Genomic DNA, 23,661 nt, shown 5'->3' on the forward strand with positions numbered 1-23,661 from the left:
ACCACTACTTAAACACATACCACAACTTAATTGGACACATTCCACATCTTGGACACATACCACATCTTGGACACATACCACATCTTGAACACATACCACAACTTGGACACATACCACAACTTGGACACATACCACATATTGGACACATACCATAACTTGGACACATTACCACATCTTGGACACATACCACAACTTGGACACATACCACAACTTGGACACATTCCACAACTTGGAAATTTCCACAACTTGGACCACAAACGCGACTCTGTTGCTGCTAACTTTTCACTGGGAGGAAGCGATCCGAATTCGCCAGCGATGAAGGAAAATAACGAAATGGAAAAAGAAAGAAAAACAAATCTAATGGATCCCTTGACTTTGGGGTAGCGCGACTCTGTTGCTGCTAGCTTTCCACTGGGAGGAAGCGATCCGAATTTCCCAGCGATGGGACAATAGGCTGAATAGAGAATTTTTTTATTTTTTTTATTTTTTTGTTTTTTTTACAAATCGCGGATTTAGGTTCGACGTAATTTGTACAATATTGTTTTACATTTTTACAAACCACGGGTTAACAGCTCAGTTGGAGGTTTAATTGGTGCCAGTGTGTAGACATACAGGCTGGGGGCACTTGGCTTAGGAGCGAGCAGATAGCTGTATCGTTATCAGCGTCTGTTACTGGATATCGTTCTTACAGCGGAGTCGGAGTTGAGACGGAAGTGTCCCACCTATTTGGGTTGATAATCGGGGATTAATGTAGAATTGTATCCTCTTAGTCAGGTTTGAGGCACAACGTGTACAAGGAAAAAACATTCTCTCTCAAGGGTGGAAGTAAAATGTCTGCCAGACTCAGCAAATAGATTAGGCAGCCCATGATCACTGTTGTGAGTGTAGTTGAAGTTCTATCGGATTTGTTGTTGGCTATGTTGTTGAAGACGTATAATTATGTTCTCGAATTTAAGTTGATGCTGTTGTTGTCGTCGTCGTAGATGAAATCAAGGTTGTAACGTGTCAAATCAATCGTGTTCCACCTACAGTTTATCAGTGTAAAGCTGTTGTTGTTGACATTGTAGTTCTTGGTTTTCGAGTTGTTGTCAGTGTTATTGTCGTCGTTGTAGTTGTTACCCAGTCGGATAGAAACAAATAAAAACTCAAGCCTGAGTTTTTTGTTTGCAACTCCGAACGTTCGGCAGCAGCACACTCTCGGCATGATGTCGGGAGCACGCGACCGAATCACTTCATTTTTGTTGGACATAAACTTCAGCCCATGCATGACCCTTCCATAAAGTGACCTTGTTGTAGATCAAATGGTCAAACACTTTTTTCGTGTCTGTTTAGGATTGTCATTGTATCCATCTGTATACATGTTTTAGTTTTAGCAGGGACAGATTGTAAAACTAGGCAACAGCCTAAAATCTTCATCCTTGAGTAATACAGTTCTCTCTCTCTCTCTCTCTCTCTCTCTCTCTCTCTCTCTCTCTCTCTCTCTCTCTCTCTCTCTCTCTCTCTCTCTCTCTCTCTCTCTCTCTCTATCTATCTCTCTCTCCCTATCTTTCTCTCTCTCTCTCTCTCTCTCTCTCTGTCTCTCTGTCTCTGTCTCTCTCTGTCTCTCTCTCTCTCTCTCTCTCTCTCTCTCTCTCTGTATCAAATAGGTAAGAAAAAACACATATTAAATGGTAAAATGTTTACCTTTGGGACTAGAGTTCATTCTGTAACGGGGAACACGATCATCCGAAGCCGTTGCCATGTGTTCTGTTGGTCCTATGCAGTATTTCCTTTACAAACAAAGAGAAAAGAATAATAGGAAAACTAAGATTGCAGGTAACAGAAATGGAAAACAATCCTCATAAAACACCAAGCACACACACAAACACACACACACACGCGCGCGCACACGTACATACACAAGCACGCATACTCCCACATCTGACTGACAAACAATTTTGATTTACAAACAAACAAATCAACACAGTTAATTTACCAGTAAATTGCACTTTTCAATTGTGCTCAAATAAGAAGTGATGCTGTAACGCGGGAGTATGATCAACGCTAGCGCGCGTGTGTGTGCGAGTGTTTACGTGTGTGTGTGTGTGTGTGTGTGTGTGTGTGTGTGTGTGTGTGTGTGTGTGTGTTTGTGTGTGTGTGTGTGTATGTGTGTGTGTGTTTTTGTGTATGTGTCTGTGTGTGTAAGTGAGTGTTTGAGTGTGTGTGTGTGTGTGTGTGTCTGTTGGTGTTAGTGTGTGTGTGTGTGTGTGTGTGTATGTGTGTGTGTGTGTATGTGTGTGTGTGTGTGTGTGTGTGTGTGTTTGGATGTGTGTGTTTGGATGTATGAATTATTTATTTTGTCGATGTATATGTAGAGGTTACATGCCGAGTCTCAGTGATTATCAAAAATAATGGTCGAAGTTAGCGGATCATGAAAAATGCGAGCTTTAGCGAGCTTTTTCATGACCGCGAACTGAGACCATTATTTTTGATAATCACTGAGACGAGGTGTGTAACCTCTTTATTCCTCCTTTCTTCAGTTATTCAAAGAAAAGAGGAGTTTTTTTGCGAAAGTTTGATCGAATCCTATTCTCTCAACCAGTCAACCTGCGCAGGCGATCGATTAATGCGCGGTTGTATAGTTCCGTGCAAATCATTCCATTCTGTTAACACTTCTTGTCAGTTTTCCTATTTTAGGCTAAAATCAAGTACACAGATATGCTGTTATTCTGCTGTGGCGGCAAAGGCAGATATTGTGTGTTCTGTATATGTTTTGGTATCGCTTAGGGTAATGTTTTTTCGTCAAATGGGACTAGCAGACGAACTTTTGCACCCGTGTTCCAACGTTAAAAACTGTATGAAGTTCAGTTTTCCGGGGAAAATAGTGTATGAAACCCCTTTATGTTGTTTAAATTGATGAGATGTGTGCATTTGGTTGCGTGTGATCTGTTTATTAAATGAAATATTGTTGAAAACTGACCGTCGGATTGCAGTCTGTTGTCGAAGGAACTGAGTGAAAAGAAGGGGAACTACTCTTGTCGCTAGACAAAGTATGAGTTACTTGCCTTGGGAAATTGCTTGTGATGAACGGCTTGAGCCACGGCAGATGAGATTCAGAAAACAACCGAACTCATGGATTTTATATGGAGATTCATGTGTTCAGGCCTGTAGTTGTTAATTTAAATGCGGTATGTTTGTATTGTTTGCTCCAGAGATGTATACTTCGTACATTAGAGCGTTCTGAACTTTTCAGTCGCAAAAAGTAGTACCGAAACAGAACAACCTCTCAACCCATTGCACTATCGAGGATTCAGGCTGTTGCTGGGTCGTTATTTGTTTGGTTGCTGGGTCATTATCGAAAAATAACTACCCCTACAAGTTTACAGAGGTAAAGAAGCAGAGGGGGGAATAATAGTTCATACCTTGATACACTTTCAGGATGTTTCCTTTGAGGTTAAGACCTCAAAACACAAGCTGTATGTGCGCTGATAATTTATATATGACTGAGTGCCAAAAGGTGCTCACAGAACAGAAGACGGCGTTGTTTTACAATAAAAATGTTTCAAAACACGTGTGTCTGCTGAAAGTTGGCGTGTGTGTGGATGAATGTGTGAAGACATAGTGGACATAATTTCGTGTGTCTGACTTGAACGGTTTTGAAGTTATCTTTGTTAAAGGCACAGTAAGCCTCCCGTAAACCATCACAGAGCTCCCCGAGCGTCTAAATACAGTACAAGCATACTTCCATTTGAACGCTCACCGAACGGGAACATCCTGGCTGCTTTCTGTCGAGCGTGAGACATTTTCCAAGAATTTATTTTCGTAGACTTGTTCCGTTAACAACAACGGCGCCTCGTTTTTGCGCTAGACCTAACTTTTAAAATCTAAATAATAAATTGACAGCTTGTTACACAAACATTCTTTAATCATAAAAGAATTCGTTTTTCATCAAGACAAGATCAGAACAATTCGAAGTTGTGAAAGTTTAAAAAAAGAAAAGCCCGGAAGCAGGGTCACGCAAGGGTCGTAGCAGACGACGGCCGGTTTATCAGTGCAAATCGCCGTTCCTCTCAACAGTCACAAGCCATCGCTAGAGTTCTTGTGAACCACAGCCGTTGTTTCGTGCATAAAAAAACGTGCTATTGTAGATAAGCTCACGTCGAGTCGCATTCAAATGACTAACTATGACGACTGCATTGTGAAAAGGGAAAACTGGATCACACGGGTTCACGATGGCTCAGGGGTAAGATAAACCACGCAAAAATAAATTCTTTGAAAATTGTTCGCTCTTTACGGAGGGCACCTAGGATGTTCTCAATTGGTGAGTGTTTAAATGAAAGGGTGTTTGTACTGTGTGTAAAAGCCTGACCGTATCTGTGATGGTTTACGGGAGGCTTACTCTGCCTTTAAAAGTCAAAAATAACGCCAAAACCGGCCATCTGAAAACGGACATCGTGATACCTCGTTTTTTGAATATGCCACAGAAATATAACAAGAAGTACAAATGCCTTGCATTTAGTTTGATTGAATGCCTTAAACATCGCTTAACGGACGAGACCAAACGTCAAATCTAAATCTCAACAGAATTTGGTTTTTTCGATAACCTAATTTTAATGTGTCGCACGCAAGATGTGTCGTCATCACGGCATACATTTTTCAATCGCAGATATTTACTAAAGCTCTTTTCTTAAAAACTCTGTAATTGATGTCGACACGTCAAGCAATAGCGGTGTATCAAACTGCTGTCTTTCAAGTAATCAAGCAAAGACTGCAGAACTTTTGAACAGCATTTAAGAAAACGACCTGGAAATGTCATATCTTGCGTGCGACATAAAAGTGTTCGGTAATTAACGGTTATTTTCTTTTAAAAACAAAATTTACATGTAAAATGATCTACTTCATCTAGGGAAACACGTGACACATTCTGTGTTCAAAATGTTTGAAGAAATCACGAACCACGAATGCACTACCAAGTGTTGAAATTATGTCGTCAACATCTTTTGAGATCTTGCGTGCGACATAATCTTGCGTTCAACATAAAATGTCACTACCTTATCGAGTTTAATGGGAAAACTAACTATTTGTTGTCTTAGTGTAATCTTCTTAATTATAAACGTGATAAAACGGAACTTCCAAGATGAACATATTTTAATTGAGATTAGCGAAAGAGCAGGTACGCAAGTCGACCTTAAAGAAAAAAAAAAAAAACCGATAACACGAGCGTTTGTCCTGATGTCTTGCGTGCAACACATTCTCAAAAAGGAAAATATATCATTTTTTCTCAGACTTTTCTAAGTCAAATTTCAGTGTCGCAACAGGGTCAATTTGAGATCTTAAAATGGAAAATTATCAATTTTTTGAAAATTTTTAAAACTAGAGTATACACTTTAAACATTTCTAGGGTTGGATTACCCTTCCGATGTGAACAAAGTCTGGTTGACGTTTATGAAATGTCAAGGTCACAACGGAGTGATGTTCGAATCAAAATATGGAAAATTATTAATTTCTTGAAGGTTTTAAAAGCTAGACCATTGACATCGCACTCGCTTCTATATAGGAATCGATGACCAAACATGAACCAAGTCTGGTCGACCTTTGTCAAATTTCAAAGTGTTAGACGGGGTATGGTTTGTGCACAAAAAATGTAACTTTATTAAACTTCTTTTCATAGCAAAACCAAAGTCTAGTTGATCTGTTTCAAGTTTCAAGGTCACAGTGCGGTCACTTTTGTGTAACATAGCAAACAATATTGTTTGAAAAGTGTATGGTGCTTAAATCTTGGATACTTCCAACTGTTTCGAGGTTTGACAACTTCTAGACATCGAAATCTTGTCTGGTTGATCCTGGTTATATTACTAGGTCACAACAGGTTGGAGTTCGGATCAACAATGATCAAATCGTCATTTTCTTTAATGTCAAGTGAGCTAGAACAACAGATAGTTTGGTTCATATCCATATTCCTTATGGCAAAAAGTGAGTCGCATAAAGATTTTCTCTGTTTGTGTGACTCCAGATTGACCCCTCTGAAAGCTTCACGTATCTTGAAAAATTGGCATCACTTTTATCATAAACCAAACATCAAACCTTTGGAGTCTCTGACGTTTCAGAGGTATTACCAGAATGCATTAGTGAAAATGACAAATTTATACTATGGAACTCAACGCAATCCCGCTGTGACCTTGACGTTTGACTTTATCAACCAGACTTTCACCATGCGTGGAGAACATCATACACTATAAAATGCGTGGGAAGAATTTGACATTTTTTTCAAATTTTGCGCCAGATGGGACACTGCTTTGACCGTAAAAATTGGCAAACATTAACCACGAGGTCACTTTTTTGTAAGATTTTATTAAATGCTGAAAGTGTGTAAAATGTAATGGATCCAGCTTTAAAACAAGCAAGACAATGACACTTGTCCAGGTTGGAAAGAAACTTTAATCTTGCTGTGGCCTTGAAATTTGAGGAGGTTTGATGTGACTTGCATTATACCTGGGGGTCATCAAACTTTGGTAGTGTGCCAAGTTTCAAAGCCCTAGCTTCAAAAACATGCGAGAAATCCTCAATGACAAATCTTTATGTTTGACCTTAACTAGACCCCGCTGTGACCTTGATCATGAGGCTTGGTGTTTTCAACAAGACTTTATAAAGACTAGTCAGTGTAAAGGAAAACATACTCTGGAAATGTGTGTATTTTCACAGCTCGTGCTATAAACGCATTGAATTAATGAAAATGTTCCAAATTTTGAACCAAACGTGACCCCACTATGACCTTGAAATTGACCAAGATTAACCAGGTCACTTTCTTTTTAAATGTCATCAACATTCTAAAAGTATGTAAAGTAAGCTGAAGTTTAATGTGTATAGCTTTAAAACATGTAAGACAACGAACATTTTCAAATTTGGAAAGCAACTTTAACCTTACTGTGACCTTTGAATTTGATGAGGTTTACTGCGACTTGCACCACACAAGGGGGTCATTAAAACTTGGAAGTGTGCCAAGTTTCAAAGCCCTAGCTTCAAAAACATGCGAGAAATCCTCAATGACAATTCTTTATGTTTGACCTCAACGCAACACTGCTGTGACCTTCATCTTTTCAACCTAAACTGTAATCGTGTGTGGAGGTCATCCTACACTACAAATGTGTGTATTTTCACAGTTTGTGCTATAAACGCGCTGAATAAATTGACACTATTCCAAATTTTGAACCAGACGTGACCCCACTGTGACCTTGACATTTTAAAAAGATTAACCAGGTGGTCACTTTTGTAAAGATTTCATCAAAATTCTGAAAGTATTTAAAGTATGTAAAGTCTAACTGATCTAGCTTTGAAACATGTAAGAGTACAACGACAATTGACCAGTTTAGAAAGGAAATTTAACCTCGCTGTGACCTTGAAATTCAATGTGGTTTAATGTGATCTGCACCATACCTGGGGGTCACCATACTTTGGTAGTGTGCCAAGTTTCAAAGCCCCAGCTTCAGAAACGTGCGAGATAACCTGAATGCTAGGTCTCAGTGCCGTTTTGAATGATATAACGAACAAAATTATCGTTATTTGTAAAATCATTTGGGTAAATTTATCTTTTCTTTTCGTAATTGGGTTCCAGCATCTGGGGTGCGTTGCATAGGCAGAGCGCCACAGAACGTTTGCGAATGTTTTCTATGCAACGCATAGTTTTGTTGTGGCGCTCGCGAGCGTTAGCAAGCGCTCAGTACGAGTACCATTGTCTGGGGTCACTGAAGCGTAACAATGGCGACCGCTCGCCGAGAATGGTCTAGGAAACGGGGGTTTGCGGGGAGCATTCTGTACCGTACCTGAGAGGTGGCACGCCAGAAACTATTGCACTGTACTAAGCTTGCCGGTTGACTTCATTACGTAGAAGGTGAGGTCCTCGTACCCTCCGAGTACGTAACAGACTGGGATCCGCAACACCGACTACATAGACCCGTCTGAAGGCGTAATAGGCGCCAACCTTCTCCCTGTCCACATTCCAGACTTTCTTTCTAATTCTTCTAAAGCTTGTGAACAAAAATTAACACAGTCTCTACTAACTTATCATAACCGAGACAACGACGGAAACGGAACTGAAACGGATCATTGATGAGCATTGCAGTGCGCGAAGTTCCTGCAAACTACACGCGTTGTTTCTTTTGGGTCTCATCAGTGAATATTGTTTTTAAACAGGTAATTATTTTATTTCTTACTAAACATCGAAACATTTAGTTGGCATAACTAAATATTGATAATTGGAGGCTAGAAACAGACTAAAATCAATGCTCAGGGGTTCTGACAGTGCTTTTGTTCATTGAGCATTGGATCCGTTAGGCAAAAAAATAGTCTGTTTAGGGCATGGGCACTGAAACCCGGTTGTTTGAATTTGTTTAATCATGCTACTCTTTTCTGTCGATATTAGTTTAGCAGACAGGGGACGTAATTTCGTAGCAACAGAGAGAACAGGTAAGCGATCACAAGTAAAAAAAAAGTTGTGTCCCTTGAACATGGCCTCAAAGAGTGTCTCCTTGAAATTGACGATTGCAATTGATTGAAATTGACGAGCAATTAAAATAATTCCGCCGCGAGTTGAAGAGGGTTCACGCCAGGTGAAAAATAGCATGCTTTTTATTTCAGGATAGCCAGTGGTAACACTGGAACTCCATTACCTGAATAGATCACAATTTTTGTCATTATAAAGATAACAAATCAATCAATACGTTATTTATCACAAACTAAAAAACAAGTCGGGGACAACAGAACACCCCCCCCACACACACACACACACACAACACACACACAAACACACAAGCTCGTGTGTATTCTGTCTATTTGATTATATTTTTGGTATGCAGTAATGAAGCTGCATGGTTTGTATCCCAGAGTTATACCTTGATTAAGTTTGTACTGGTTCATGTATATAACCAGATAACTTGTATTATAAGTTGCTCTGATATAACTAAGTAACAGACAAGAAGTCTTTTCGTTGTGATCATATAACGGTTGTAATTATTCCAGTGGCTAGTGATCAGTGGCTAGTGATGGAGTGTTGCCAGTTGTGTTGCGTTGTGTAAAAATATGCGTTGTGTTGCTTAGGATCATTATTCAAATTTGGAGAGAGAGAGAGAGAGAGAGAGAGAGAGAGAGAGAGAGAGAGAGAGAGAGAGAGAGAGAGAGAGAGAGAAAGAGAGAGAGAGAGAGCGAGCGACAGAGAGAGAGAGAGAGAGAGAGAGAGAGAGAGAGAGAGAGAGAGAGAGAGCACAAAATCGGCATACACAAGCAGAATATGATTTTCCATACACCTAGATGGATACACAATGTGTACACAATGGATTTCAGATTGTTTCTTTGAAACAAATGCTGAGGTGTGCAGCCACGTGTGGCTGAGGTGCGCAGCCGAAGAAAAAAAACAGACGGCTGAGGTGTGCAGCCGAAAAATCTTCGAGTGTCCCCACACATTAAGAAAATATGACGCTCCTGCTATATTTTAAATCATATAATTTGACCCAGATGTCAAGAAATTACCACTGATTACATTAAAAGTGTGTACATCTCTTGTCAGGTGCTTGAATTTCTATAGTAACTACGGAAAGTCATAATTTACTCAGAATACGCTTCAATATGTGTATGTCGTGCCGAATTCACGTAATTGCCGATTCCGCGTAATAGGCAACATTTTTGCCCATTTCGCGTAATCGGCAAAACGCTGCCCAATACGTGAAATCGGCAACGTTTTGCCGAAATCGCGTAAAGGCCTCTAAAACTTGCCTATTTCGCGAATTCGGCAGCCGATTACGCGGAATCGGCAGCCGATTACGCGTAATGGGCAAGTTGCCCATTACGCGAAATCGGCAATAGCAAGTTAAGTGTGCGTGCGTGCGTGCGTGTGTGTGGGTGTGCGTGTGTGTGTGTGTGTGTGTGTTCGATCTCTCTCTCTCTCTCTCTCTCTCTCTCTCTCTCTCTCTCTCTCTCTCTCTCTCTCTCTCTCTCTCTAACAGCGTCAATGACAGTATAACAGAAAAGAACACGAATCACACACAGGGTGCAGTGGACGGTTTGTGGACATATCCTCAACAAATACTTGTTCTTGTGTGCCCGTATTGTCAATCAAACAAGGGGCCTTAGTGATTGAAACTCACAAACAATACCAACTTTAAACTTTTAGTTTAAGCTTTCATTTTGCTGATAGCAGAGGAACAGTCAGCATGGACGGCAAGCATCGTGCGCGTTTTGATGACCAAATGAAAAATGAACAGTTTTCCAAGTACACATTGCCCAACGCAGACGACTGAGGCACATGTCAGCACTGGGCACGGAGGCAAGAAAAAACAATTCTCCAAGATAAGTACGCGAACATTTCCGGTAGAATGATTAACTGTTTTGTGTCGGCCTGTGAAACCTGCCAACGAAAAAAGGCAAATCCAAGCAAAGGCCTGGTTGTGAAACCTGTCACGTCAAAGTCTTTCTGCGACAGAGGCCAGGTGGACCTTATCAACATGGAGTCATCCCCTGACGGCGGCTTTGTACACATTCTTAATTACCAGGACCATTTCACAAAGTTCCTGGTCCTACGACCGCTGAAAAGCAAAAGAGCGGCAGAAGTTGCATACAACTTAATTGACATTTTCACAATGATTGGCGCTCCGTGTATCCTCCAAAGCGACAATGGTCGATAATTTGTTGCTTCAGTGGTTGACGAACTCAAAAACATGTGGCAAAACCTTCGCATTGTACATGGGCGGGCTCGACATCCCCAGAGCCAGGGTTCAGAAGAACGATCGAACGTAGATGTGAAGCAAATGCTGATAGCGTGGACCATCGACAACGGCACCCGTAACTGGTCTGAAGGGTTTCGCTTTTTCCAGCTACAAAAGAATTCATCCCCACACAGAAATCTGCAGAACAAAACTCCATACGAGGTGTTGTTTGGGGAAAAACCGAGATTGGGTCTGCAGAAGACCTTTCTGCGTAAAGAAGTTGCAGACGTGCTGACGACAGAGGAAGAGCTGGAATCTGCCATACGAGAGATGACAGGGACCGAAGAAGTTGATGACGAGGCCATGGCCTTGGCCATACCAGAGATGACAGGGCCAGAGGGAGTTACAGACGAAGCCATGGCCATACCAGAGTTGACAGGAGCGGCAGAACCCGTTGCTCAAGACGTTATGGCAGTAGACAAAGAAGAAGATGTGGCTGCCAGTGCAGATTTAGAGACTGGAGATGAGGAATCAGCACAATGCGATTGTTCCCAGGCAGATCCAAGATCTCAAGAAGAGAATGACATTACATCTGATGACCCCACAGATGACACACACACACACACACACACACACACACACACACACACACACACACACACACACACACACACACACATAGGTGGTTTTACAGTCATTTGGGGTCGGCTGTGTATCAAAATGCCATCTTGCTCAAAACACAGGCATTTGGGGTCTCTTTTGTTTTAAGTGTTAGAAAGTTTCTTAAAACTTCAATGAGCGTTAAATGCCATTTTAAAGTGTGAAAACTCATTTCAGGAGGTTATTACATAAAATGCAACCTCCAGCGTGATTTTTAGAAAAACAGACATTTGGGGACGATGTTTGCTGTACAGCAGTGAAATGGGGACGTATGTGTACACAAAGTGCAGAGCTAGAATTACGTTATCGGTGCTATGAATGTTTTAGGTGTTAGAAAGTTTGTTAAAACTTCAATGAGCGTTAAATGCCATTCTAAAGTGTCAAAACTCATTTCAGGAGGTTATTACATAAAATGCAACCTCCAGCGTGATTTTTTAGAAACAAACAGGTATTTGGGGACGATGTTTGCTGTACAGCAGTGAAATGGGGACGTCCAAAAGTGCAGAGCTCCCGCAGAGCTATATGAATGGTTTCATCACATACATGGCATGGCGCTAGGCGACATATGTTGTGAAACATTTTACAAATCACGTTTTTGCGCCCGATATTTTCTTGTCATCTCCAAAGTCAAGGGACAAACACGAAATTCCTTGACTTTTGGGGTAGCGCGACTCTGTTAATTTTAAGAATTAAAAAAAAAAAAATTATTACTAGGATGTCCCATCGTTGGGAAATTCCGGTCGCTTCCTCCGAGTGGAAAGCTAGCAGTGACAGAGTCGCACTACCCCAAGTCAAGGGATCTATTAGTCCTGTTTCGCCGTTATCCCAATTCGCCCCCATCCCATTTTGGCGACATTTCTCAGGCCAAGTGTCATTTTACCACCATATCATGTACCATTAGCTCCACATCCCATTTTGGCGCAATCCCGTTTCGCCGTTAACCCATTTCGCCCCCATCCCATTTTTGCGACATTTTACAGGCCAAGTGTCATTTTACCACCATGTCATGTACCATTAGCTCCACGTCCCATTTTGACGCAATCCCGTTTGGCCGTTATCCCATTTTGCCCCCATCCCATTTTTGCGACATTTCATAGGTTATGTGTCATTTTACATGCCATTCTAAAGTGTCAAAACTCATTTCAGGAGGTTATTACATAAAATGCAACCTCCAGCGTGATTTTTTAGAAACAAACAGGTATTTGGGGACGATGTTTGCTGTACAGCAGTGAAATGGGGACGTCCAAAAGTGCAGAGCTCCCGCAGAGCTATATGAATGGTTTCATCACATACATGGCGCTAGGCGACATATGTTGTGAAAAATTTTACAAATCACGTTTTTGCGCCCGATATTTTCTTGTCATCTCCAAAGTCAAGGGACAAACACGAAATTCCTTGACTTTTGGGGTAGCGCGACTCTGTTAATTTTAAGAATTAAAAAAAATAAAAAAAAAATTCATTACTAGGATGCCCCATCGTTGGGAAATTCCGGTCGCTTCTAGATCCTCCGAGTGGAAAGCTAGCAGTGACAGAGTCGCACTACCCCAAGTCAAGGGATCTATTAGTCCTGTTTCGCCGTTATCCCAATTCGCCCCCATACCATTTTGGCGACATTTCTCAGGCCAAGTGTCATTTTACCACCGTATCATGTACCATTAGCTCCACATCCCATTTTGGCGCAATCCCGTTTCGCCGTTAACCCATTTCGCCCCCATCCCATTTTTGCGACATTTTACAGGCCAAGTGTCATTTTACCACCATGTCATGTACCATTAGCTCCACGTCCCATTTTGGCGCAATCCCGTTTGGCCGTTAGCCCATTTCGCCCCCATCCCATTTTTGCGACATTTTACAGGCCAAGTGTCATTTTACCACCATGTCATGTACCATTAGCTCCACGTCCCATTTTGGCGCAATCCCGTTTGGCCGTTATCCCATTTTGCCCCCATCCCATTTTTGCGACATTTCATAGGCCATGTGTCATTTTACATGCCATTCTAAAGTGTCAAAACTCATTTCAGGAGGTTATTACATAAAATGCAACCTCCAGCGTGATTTTTTAGAAACAAACAGGTATTTGGGGACGATGTTTGCTGTACAGCAGTGAAATGGGGACGTCCAAAAGTGCAGAGCTCCCGCAGAGCTATATGAATGGTTTCATCACATACATGGCGCTAGGCGACATATGTTGTGAAAAATTTTACAAATCACGTTTTTGCGCCCGATATTTTCTTGTCATCTCCAAAGTCAAGGAACAAACACGAAATTCCTTGACTTTTGGGGTAGCGCGACTCTGTTAATTTTAGGAATTAAAAAAAAAAAATTCATTACTAGGATGTCCCATCGTTGGGAAATTCCGGTCGCTTCCTCCGAGTGGAAAGCTAGCAGTGACAGAGTCGCACTACCCCAAGTCAAGGGATCTATTAGTCCTGTTTCGCCGTTATCCCAATTCGCCCCCATCCCATTTTGGCGACATTTCTCAGGCCTAGTGTCATTTTACCACCATATCATGTACCAATAACCCCACATCCCATTTTGGCGCAATCCCGTTTGGCCGTTAGCCCATTTCGCCTCATCCCATTTTTGCGACATTTTACAGGCCAAGTGTCATTTTACCACCATGTCATGTACCATTAGCTCCACTTCCCATTTTGGCGCAATCCCGTTTCGCCGTTATCCCATTTTTCCCCCATCCCATTTTTGCGACATTTCATAGGCCATGTGTCATTTTACCACCGTGTCAAACCACTAGCGCCACATTCCATTTTGTCGCCATGCCGTTTTGCCGTCATCCCATTTTGCCGCCATCTCTATTTCGCGACATTTTGGATTGTGGCAAAAATGGAATTTGGCGTAAACGGAATGTCTTCCTAGTTGAATAACGCAGTATAGTAGTATAGTGAGGCTTGGCAAGAAGAATAAATAAAAAATGTGATGGCGGCCAAATGGGATGGTGTCAAAATGGGATGACGTGCTATTGTTATGACACGGTAGTAAAATGACGCTTGGCTTGTGAAATGTCGCGACAATGGGATGGGGGATAAATGGAATACGGTGAAACGGCATGGCGGCCAAATGGGATATGGTGTCAAAATGGGATGTCGCGCTATTGTTATGACATGTTAGTAAAATGCCCTGTCACGTAGTCTCAATCCAAATTGGAAATCCATAGCATCATCATTATAATCATCCTCATCTCATTAATCATCCAAAATTATAAATTTTATAAAATGACGCTTGGCTTGTGAAATGTCGCGAAAATGGGATGGGGAAAAAATGGGACGGCGGCAAAATGGGATTGCACCAAAATGGGATGTGGATCAGCCACTAGATTTCCAATTTTAAAGTCTTAGGTATGACCCGGTGTGACGTTTTCATCTTTCGCCGTGTTGATATTTCGATTTTCGGCCTCGTTGATCTAGTATAAACTCTACACTGAACAAAAAAACCACCCTTCGATAGTACTGATGAGCGACCTTGTGTACCTTACATTCATGGGGCCAAATTTGTCCAACCAATTATTTTATTTAACTTAGAAATTTGATTCATCCTAAAATGTTTCCCTTCTTACTCAAGGGACGTAACCACTCGGTACACGTTTTCGAAGAATTCGATTTTGGGAGTGAAATCTATTTAATTTCACAACCAATTTTTTTCACATGCAAGAAACTGACATGCTTTTCGTCCATAAATAATTTCTCTTCTTAATTTTACCAGGAAACAACATTTCGGTCTCGAGTAAATATCGAGGGGGAAATATGTACACAGGCGAAAGATGAAATCGTGACACCGGCCGAGGTTCAAACCCACGACCTCCCGATCACGGGGCGGACGCCTTACCACTAAGCTAATCGTGCCGGTTTACCCTTGAGTGACAGACGGACAGACAAAAGAATATACAGACAGACCGTAATTAACACAAACACACACACTCAGCAGAGCAAAGCGGTATAACACACAAACTCAGCAGAGCAAGGCAGTATTACACACACAGACTCTGCAGAGCAACTAAGTCGGTGACACACAGACACAGTTATTTGGGGACGATGTTTGCTGTACAGCAGTGAAATGGGGACGTCCAAAAACCGATAGCTCTGCGCTGTGCTATGAATGGTTTCATCAGTTACATATGGCGCTAGGCGACATAAGAGTATTTCCAATCCAGTCAGTAGCTAGCATTCACGACCCTGACAACGGATGGTTTGAGTCTGATTTATGAGAATGAGAATGAGGGAGAGAGAGTTGTATTAAATTGAATTGAATTAAATTGAATTGAATTTATCTTTCTCTTAACACTGTAACAGAACAAGAAATGCTAAAATGTTTTTTTTTCATCCCGCCCTCGCCCATTGAGTTGAAATAGAAGTTAACCACATTATGTTTGAAAATGTTCCAGTGCTTTATGTACAATAATGTTTCAATACAATCATAGTGTATTAACATTTTACCAGTATCAGCTGCAAAATAGAAGTAGTGCTTTACTGACAAGTTTCGAAAGAGAAACAGCATGTAATGATACGTAAATGGTGTACAGCAGTGAATTGGGGACTGTTTCCCAAACAGCAGTCAGATGGGGTCTGGTTGTTGTACAGCAGTCATTTGGAGGCACAAGCTAAAACTGCTTCAGAGATGTGTGTTTTTCATTGGCTTTGATCTCCGCTGAGAGGGAGAGAGTCAGAAAGAGCGACATAGACAGATAGACAGAGACAGAGAGACAGACCGAGACAACAAAGGAGAGGTTAAGGACACCCCCTTACCCTTGAGTGACAGACGGACAGACAAAAGAATATACAGACAGACAGACCGTAATTAACACAAACACACTCAGCAGAGCAAAGCGGTATAACACAAACTCTGCAGCAAGGCAGTATTACACACACACACACTCTGCAGAGCAACTAAGTCAGTGACACACAGACACAGGTATTTGGGGACGATGTTTGCTGTACAGCAGTGAAATGGGGACGTCCAAAAACCGCAGAGCTATCGCTCTGCGCTGTGCTTGTTTGTTTGTTTGCTTCACGCCCAGCCGACCACGAAGGGCCATATCAGGGCGGTGCTGCTTTGACATATAACGTGCGCCACACACAAGACAGAAGTCGCAGCACAGGCTTCATGTCTTACCCAGTCACATTATTCTGACACCGGACCAACCAGTCCTAGCACTAACCCCATAATGCCAGACGCCAGGCGGAGCAGCCACTAGATTGCCAATTTTAAAGTCTTAGGTATGACCCGGCCGGGTTTCGAACCCACGACCTCCCGATCACGGGGCGGACGCCTTACCACTAGGCCACCGTGCCGGTATGGTTTGAGTCTTATTTATGAGAACGAGAATGAGGGAGAGATGATTGTATTGAATTGAATTGAATTAAATTGAATTGAATTGATCTTTATCTTAACACTGTAACAGAATAGGAAATGCTAAACTACTTTTTATATTTAGTCAAGTTTTGACTAAATATTTTAACATCGAGGGGGAATCGAAACGAGGGTCGTGGTGTATGTGCGTGTGTGTGTGTGTCTGTGTCTGTGTGTGTGTAGAGCGATTCAGACCAAACTACTGGACCGATCTTTATGACATTTGACATGAGAGTTCCTGGGATTGATATCCCCAAACGTTTTTTTCATTTTTTTGATAAATGTCTTTGATGACGTCATATCCGGCTTTTCGTGAAAGTTGAGGCGGCACTGTCACGCCCTCATTTTTCAACCAAATTGGTTGAAATTTTGGTCAAGTAATCTTCGACGAAGCCCGGTGTTCGGTATTGCATTTCAGCTTGGTGGCTTAAAAATTAATTAATGACTTTGGTCATTAAAAATCTGAAAATTGTAAAAAAAAATAAAAATTTATAAAACGATCCAAATTTACGTTTATCTTATTCTCCATCATTTGCTGATTCCAAAAACATATAAATATGTTATATTCGGATTAAAAACAAGCTCTGAAAATTAAATATATAAAAATTATTATCAAAATTAAATTGTCCAAATCAATTTAAAAACACTTTCATCTTATTCCTTGTCGGTTCCTGATTCCAAAAACATATAGATATGATATGTTTGGATTAAAAACACGCTCAGAAAGTTAAAACAAAGAGAGGTACAGAAAAGCGTGCTATCCTTCTTAGCGCAACTACTACCCCGCTCTTCTTGTCAATTTCACTGCCTTTGCCATGAGCGGTGGACTGACGATGCTACGAGTATACGGTCTTGCTGAAAAATGGCAGCTACTTGACTAAATATTGTATTTTCGCCTTACGCGACTTGTTTTTTTTCATCCCGCCCTCGCTCATTGAGGTGAAATAGAAGTTAACCACATTATGTTTGAAAATGTTTCCAGTGCATTATGTACAATAATGTTTTAATACAATCATAGAGTATTAACGTTTTACCAGTATCAGCTGCAAAATATAGTAGTAGTGCTTTACGAGTTTTGCAAGAGAAGCAGCATGTAATGATACGTAAATGTGATACAACAGCGATCAAAGTTCAAGTCTGAAGGTAGGCTCTGAGAAGTGTAACCAGTGCATGCAAATCCTTGGCGATATGATTTATCTCAATAAAGTACAGTGTTCGTCGCACATCCGCAGGCTCCTCAATAAATACCAGTCGTTCTGATTCATCATAACTCATGTCTGCTTTGTCCCTGAATAACGTCCAGTACAATGTTTCAGCTTTGGTACAATCGTAGGTGAACATGAAGTCATCTGATTTTGCAAGCAGCTGTTTGGATGAAGCATTGTACACCATTCTAATCACTTTCTTTCGTGTTCTGGGGTTCGTAGTAATTTCTAAAGCAAGTGCTTTTACTTCTCCTAGACTGTACTCCCTTTCCAAAGCATCCTTTTCAGCTTTAGTCAACTGCTTTTCCACTGGTTCCTCTGTATCACTCTCTGACGTAAAATATCTGTCCTTGTCACTGTCAGTGGCCACGCATGTGGAGTCAACGGATTGCTGCAAGGCAGGTTCCGTCAGCTTGGATGGAATGTGGCTCCGTGATTCACGTGCTTCAATGTTCACAACACAGCTTGCCTCGCTGTCAATGCGTTCGCCGGCGTGTAGTCTCATTTTCTGTTTGTGCCTAACGTCGGGAACTTTGTCGTACGTGTTTGTGTGAATTATGCCTGATGTTGTGCTGGCATGATTTCGCAGATGATCGATCAGCTGTATCAACAGAAGAAACGCATACCTCTTTGCTGTTAAATTGTTGGGATCATTGTCTGTCACGTCTGAGCTGCGAAGGGGTTTTGTTTACGTTGCGTTGACTAGCTCGGCAAATGGCGGCCTGTTGGTTCTCTGTGCTGAGCAGTTGAAGTGTGACTGTGGCTCCTTCTCATTCTCCGGTGACTTTCCAGTACTTGACATAGTGGTCAGCTGGCAGGCCTGTCAAGGTAGCTTCCACAGCAGTTGGTAGTCCAACGACAGGCATTTTCTTCACTTGTTCAAGTAAATTGCTGGAGCGAAAAATGTGTGCTACCGGAGGGACAGATAGAGAGAGAGAGAGAGAGAGAGAGAGAGAGAGAGAGAGAGAGAGAGAGAGAGAGAGAGAGAGAGAGAGAGAGAGAGAGAGAGAGAGAGAGAGAGAGAGACAATGACAATGACAATTCTTTATTTAACGAGGGTAGTAGATTAAGCAGTGGTCTGCTTTTTTACATCCAGCCCTCGCCCTAAAGAGGGACTAACTAAAAAAATGAAATAAAAAATACAAGATAAAAATTAGAAAATAGATAACTAAAATTCTACATTTTAACAGATAACTAAAGTGAGGGCCGCAAAGGGGGGGTATCATCACGGTCACGGGAAGGGAAATTTTAGCTTTCACGATCACAGTTACCTTGATTTTTGTTTTCACGATCACAAACACCTTGAAGAATAAAGGATCATGGAGTGATACAGGTGCGAAAAATGTACGTTGAAAATAAAATGCTTTGCAATAATGCCCATCACGATCACGAAAACAAATGACGATCACGATCACGAGACTTGATTTTTTTTGTCATCACGGATCACGGGCAAAGTCTCATCACGATCACAGAAATGAAAATTTCGGCAATCACGGTCACAGAAAGGTCAAAAAACGCAAATCACGATCACGATTTTAAACCCTTTGGGGCCCTCTAAAGTGAAAACACATTATACATATGTACACAAAATGCATTACATTGAGGTAAATTGCGAGTTGATTGATGTGAATTAAGTGGTATAGTGCAGCTTGCACTTTCTCAACATCATGCTCTAATCCATACATTACATTTTAAAGAAAATCAATCAAACAAGCAAGACATTGCCAAGATCATCACACATCTAAATACATGTAGTGGTTGGTTTGTAAGTCCCTTCATTCGAAAAGGGTTTGTGTACATTATACCAATAAAGAGGAGAGGGGCATGTTTAATACAAAAATTGTATTTGTAATTGTAGAGAGAGAGAGAGAGAGTGAGAGTTGGGGTAATTAAATAAGAGAGAAAGACAGAGACAGAGTGAGAGAGACGGACAAACAGACGGACAGACATACGGACAGACAGTAACCTGCGAGAGAGAGGAAGACAGACAGATAGGCACACAGTCAAAAACCGGGAAAAAAAATCATAGAAAGAGATAGAGATAAAAGACACAATTGCAACAGCTCTGCAGATTTCTTTCCTACGTGTTTGTTTAAAACAAATCTGACAGAGAAAGGAGAACAAAACAGAGAGAGAGTAGGAAAGAGAAAGTGTGTAAGAGAGAGAGAGAGAGAGAGAGAGAGAGAGAGAGAGAGAGAGAGAGAGAGAGAGAGAGAGAGGGGGAGCGAGAGAGAGAACGGGAGAGAGAGATGACGATGATGATTTAACGTTGTTATACAATGAATAGGGTTAGAGGCTATCACGCAGCAAACTCTCCAAGAGAGGGAAATAAAGAGATAATATATCATCATCATCATCATCATCATCATCATCATCATCATCATCATCATCATCATCATCATCATCATCATCATCGACATCGGCATCGGTATTGGGATCAGCATCGTCACCTACATGTGTCTTTTCATGTTGTTTTTTTGTTTGTCGGCTTGTCTAGTCTGTCTGTCTCTGTCTCAGTCTCTGTGTCTGTCTGTCTGTCTGTCTGTCTGTCTGTCTGTCACGGGCTTGGGGTCTCTGTTTAATTTCGTCTGTTTTCCGTTGTTGCATCTTATTTGCATAACCATCTTCGATAATCATTTGGTCGAAATTTGCCAGGAATAAACCATCATTTGTAATACATTATGCTGACTGTAAGAGAGAGAGAGAGAGAGAGAGAGAGAGAGAGAGAGAGAGAGAGAGAGAGAGAGAGAGAGAGAGGGAGAGAGAGAGAGATGAAGAGAGCGAAAAAGAGAGAGAGATGGCGAGAGAGAGATGGGGAGAGAGAGAAGGGGAGAGAGAGAGAGAGAGAGAGATGAAGAGAGCGAAAAAGAGAGAGAGATGGCGAGAGAGAGATGGGGAGAGAGAGAAGGGGAGAGAGAGAGAGAGAGAGAGAGAGAGAGAGACAGACAGACAAACAAACAAACAGACACACAGACACACAGACACGCAGACAGACACCAAAGGTTGAGAATAGAGAGAAAACAAGAAAAGTGTGAAGCAGCCGTGCATATTTCTTTTTTGCATAATCCGTGAAAGTAACCTAAGAGAGAGAGAAGAACAGGCAGACAGGCAAGGATGTGTGTGTGTGTGTGTGTGTGTCTGTCTGTCTGTGTGTGTGTGTAGAGTGATTCAGACTAAACTACTGTACCGATCTTTGTGAAATTTGACAGGAGAGTTCCTGGGTATGATATCCCCGAACGTTTTTTTCATTTTTTTGATAAATGTCTTTGATGACGTCATATCCGGTTTTTCGTGAAAGTTGAGGCGGCACTGTCACGCCCTCATTTTTCAACCAAATTGGTTGAAATTTTGGTCAGGTAATGTTCGACAAATCCCGGACTTCGGTATTACATTTCAGCTTGGTGGCTTAATTAAATTAAAAATTAATTAATGACTTTGGTCATTAAAAATCAGAAAAATGTAACAAAAAACAAAAAAATTATAAAACGATCCACATTTACGTTCATCTTATTCTCCATTATTTGCTGATTCCAAAAACATATCAATATGTTATATTTGGATTAAAAACAAGCTCTGAAAATTAAAAATATAAAAATTAGTATCAAAATTAAATTTTCCAAATCAATTTAAAAACACTTTCATCTTATTCCTTATCGGTTCTTGATTCCAAAAACGTATAGATATGATATGTTTGGATTAAAAACACGCTCACAAAGTTAAAACGAATAGAGGTACAGAAAAGCGTGCTATCCTTCTCAGCGCAACTACTACCCCGCTCTTCTTGTCAATTTCACTGCCTTTGCCGTGAGCGGTGGCTGGCGATGCTACGAGTATACGGTCTTGCTGCGTTGCATTGCGTTCAGTTTCATTCTGTGAGTTCGACAGCTACTTGACTAAATGTTGTATTTTCGCCTTACGCGACTTGTTTTTGTTTTGTTTTAATAAACTGAGAGAGTAAGAAAAAGACAAAAAGAGAGACAGAGCTAGAAATACAGAGAGACAGACAGAGAGACGGACCGACCGACAGAATTAGTGCGAGATAGAGATAGAGAGACACACAAACAGGGACAGACAGACAGAGACCGACATTTTGAGAAGAATGAAGAGAAAACCAGCAGTATTATATGCATAGTCTTAAGCTGTGTTTCCATATCGCGACGCGATGGCAGCACGATAGTTGCGGCGAGGTGGCGGCAGCGTCAAAACCGATCGCAACAGTAATATCAAAGAACGCATGTTTCCATATGTGCGACGCGACGGATGCTTCATCTGGGGATTTAATCAAGTTTGAGTGAATCTTTCTTGAAGGTTTTTCTTTGTATTCATAAATTATGAGTAATCTAAGCTTAATTAGTTTGGACAACATTTTGGATGAAATTATTGCTGCTGCAGGAACATTGAATTGGCAAGTCTGTAACAGTAATCGTCTCTCTGACCCCCCCCCCCCCCCCCCTGCTTGCTGAAAAATAAAATTAACTCTCTTCCCGTCCTCTGTCACATCCTCTGATTCTTTTGCTGTATCTTTTCCTCTTTTTTTGGTAAAAATTGTATCTTGTCTGTCTTACATTTATAACAAGGGGATAAGCGATTCTCTGACCTTGACATAACGTGAAATAATAATTCCTATCTAGATGTACATATTTATAACCACATTTAATATAAGCTTAGCTTATTGTGTGGTTACAAATGTTTATATCGCATATATATGCAAGTTATCCAAAGAATGAAATTGTTTTGAGACCTATAGCACCGTTAGTTTGTCAGAACAGGAGGTGGTCCATATCAGGCAGTTGTCCATGTTAGGCTATTTTCCCTTACGACCAGGGTGTGCTTATTGCGTGTCTTATGAGAAACAGACCGCGTGCAGAAACACACACACACTATGATGTGTTGTCGTATTATTTTTGCTTTGGTCAATCGTAGGACCCTATTCTGAGGTCTCAATATTTTCCCACGGTCTTCCCAACGCATGCGATGTCACTTTCCATTGAGCGTTTTTGCCACCATTTGGCAAGGAGTTATCAGCTGAGATAAAACGACTGTAAGTAGAACGCGAAAATCACACCTGGACTCGATCCGACCGACTGGTTCTTGTATACGCAAGAGCACTTGATAGTCTCTGCCGCGGATCATAAAATCGTATAATCTGCTGATTTTCGCATCCCGAATCTACTCAGCTTCGTCCCAATAGGCCCACTTAAAACATCACACGCGGAATTTAAATTAGCTAAGATGGACAACTGGACACCACATGTGAGAACCACGCACCAAGACATTGTCAGCATTGAGAGAATGTTTTCACGGAATTGTTTCACGATTCTGTGACACTGTTATATTGCGGGGTTATGATATTTTCTTCGTTTCTGATTTGAATTCATGTAAATGAAATCAAGTTAAAATTAAACACTATTGTTTTTTTAGAAACCAATGCGGACCCTGAAAGAAATAACGTTTCACTCAGATAAATTTTATCCAGCCTGTCACGTTTTTCATTTATACATTTTGACAGAAAAAAGAAAATAACAAAAGAAAAATTAACACATCTGTGTGGGATTAAAATCAAACGTCGATTTGTGTTACAAAAGTTACTGACCACCATGTGCATGCAAACATTTGCTGCCCCCCCCCCCCCCCCTCCACATCGTAATCGTATCGGCTCTGTCTCATTTTGCCCACCACCCCTCCACCTCTCCCCAGGACCCCCCCCCCCCCCCACCTTCCTTTTCAGTAAATAGCCCTTCAGTCGGAGCGGCAGTTGTCGC

General features: G+C 41.3%; 1 protein-coding gene across 1 annotated transcript in view; it reads right to left on the reverse strand.

Moving 5' to 3' along the window:
- The window catches only part of LOC138957889 (uncharacterized), a 50,550-nt gene extending 48,777 nt beyond the window's left edge, over positions 1 to 1,773 (reverse strand). Inside the window, exon 1 of the mRNA XM_070328925.1 lies at positions 1,684 to 1,773. The gene's annotated coding sequence lies outside the window, so the exon portion shown is untranslated. The remainder of the gene's footprint in view (positions 1 to 1,683) is intronic.
- Positions 1,774 to 23,661: the final 21,888 nt, after the last annotated feature.

The sequence above is a fragment of the Littorina saxatilis genome, unplaced genomic scaffold, assembly GCF_037325665.1.
Source record: "Littorina saxatilis isolate snail1 unplaced genomic scaffold, US_GU_Lsax_2.0 scaffold_194, whole genome shotgun sequence".
NCBI classification, from domain to species: Eukaryota; Metazoa; Mollusca; class Gastropoda; order Littorinimorpha; family Littorinidae; genus Littorina; species Littorina saxatilis.